This window comes from Pteropus alecto, unplaced genomic scaffold (genome assembly GCF_000325575.1).
Source record: "Pteropus alecto unplaced genomic scaffold, ASM32557v1 scaffold80, whole genome shotgun sequence".
Classification (NCBI taxonomy): Eukaryota; Metazoa; Chordata; class Mammalia; order Chiroptera; family Pteropodidae; genus Pteropus; species Pteropus alecto.
This window is the reverse complement of record NW_006430460.1, coordinates 908,523-910,508: the sequence shown is the minus strand read 5'-3', so window position 1 is coordinate 910,508 and position 1,986 is coordinate 908,523.

Genomic DNA, 1,986 nt, shown 5'->3' with positions numbered 1-1,986 from the left:
TCCATAGTATCACCTGTGGAACTTTGGGCAAGTTATGGGAGCTCTGTGTCCATTGATCTCTCCTTCTATAAAGTGGGAATATGAATGGTCCTCGGCTGGGACAATGAAGTGACATCATCTGCTGAAGGCCATCAGCGTTTGGCACAGGGAAGTCCTCCTCACTGAATATCAGCCATCGCCACCATGGCTGCCATCATCACGGCTTGGGCTGTCACTGAGATGCGGGATGCGAGACCCCAGTGGCAGCCTGTTTCTCCAGGGGCAGCAGTGATTTGAGGTTCCCTGGGCCCGTCTCGTGGCCTCCCGATCCGCTCATTTTAGAGCAGTAAGTGTTTAGAGGTGGGAGGGTTCTCAGAAGCTTTCTCGTGCAGCCTCCGTCCAAGGTGGCACTCATCTCTGAAGCCACCGTCACACCAAACCCGGTCATAGTCTGACGGTGCCATTCGTTACTTCCTGTCCCTAATCGACACCTGTTTCCCTGGCGGCAAGACCCTCCATCCCGATAGTCTTCCCCACATCTGGCTGCCCTCACGTCGCCCTCCCTCCTTCTTCCAGCAGGTTCTCCTCCATCTCTCCCTCCAGCCATCACTGACCGCCGAAGCTGGCTCGATTTGAGGTCTTCGGCACCCTTGAGACTCAGGCGTCCAGTCCGGACCAGCACCCAGCCAGCGCTGGTAGAAATGAGTAGTGTCTCTCTTCACACTCTCGGTCCTCATCAGCGGACCCTCCCGTCCCATCATCCGAGCTGGTTCTAGACTCCACGTGCCAGGGGCTCCCGGCTGCTGTACCATCATCCTACCCACATCTGCCTCTGTGCCACAGCCCTTGGTGCCCCAAAGCGGTCAAACGATGTCACCAAAGTGCCAAATCAGGGAGGAGGACTGGCCTGGGTAGGCTTTCATGTGACCCCCTGCCCCCGAGAGGCAGTGTTTATTTGGGCCAAGAGGAAGCAATGATCTCAGAGCAGCTCAGCCAGAGCCCAGTGAGCTCAGCGCACAGGGACGGAAGCAAAATTTTCCGTTCTGGTTCAGCCGTGAGCAAAGTTGTTAGGAATCAGCACGAGAACTTCGACTTTAACTGATTTGCATCGGTGAATCTTTTTGCGAATCTGGGCTTTCCTTCCCCATATGCTCTCGCTTTAGGTTTCACAGAACTCGAGCGGATAATCGCAGGGGGAAAAAAAAAAAAAAACCACGATCTGAAACATGTTCAGTGTATTTTTGCTCACTTGTTTAACAAACACTCGATGGCACATACTACGTGTCCGGTGCCATTCTAAGCACTTTATATATATAACCACGATGCCAGGCTGCCTTTCATTCATTTATTCATTCATTCAATAAAAATAAATTGGATATATTCTGCGAGGCCACATCGTGCTAGGAATAAAAAGTCACAAGATGCAGTTTTTTTTTTCTCTCTCTCTCTCATGGATTTAGTGGGAGAGACAGACAAGTACATCAACGGCACGATGCCTGAAATAAGGGCACACATGGCACATAGCATGTGTCCTGGGGGCTAGGAGGAAGGCCATGCCGCTCAGCCCAGAAGCGGGGGTGTTTCAGCTGTACCTTGAAAGGTGGGCGAGGCTCTGCTCGAACAGTGAGGAGGGGGCGATGATGCAGCAGGGACAGCCGTGCACGGGACCGAGGGACCGGCAGCCTGTACCTCCCAGGAGCTAGCTGCAGGCCCCGTGTATTCCTCAAGCCCAGAGCAAAGCTCTCGTCTGCTCAGCTGCCTGCAGCGGCCACGTACCAAATGCTGGGGGCTTCAACAGCAGGTGTGCCTCGCAGCGCGGAGGCTAGAGTCCAAGATCACGATGTCAGCGTGTCGGTGTCTGCTGAGGCCTCTCTCTGGTTTATCGACAGCTGCTCTCTCGCTGTGTGACCTCACATGTCTGGCATCTCCTCCTCTTCTTATGGGGCCACCAGTCAGATTGGATTAGGGTCCCACCCTAACTTAATCGCCCACTTACAGGCCCTCTCT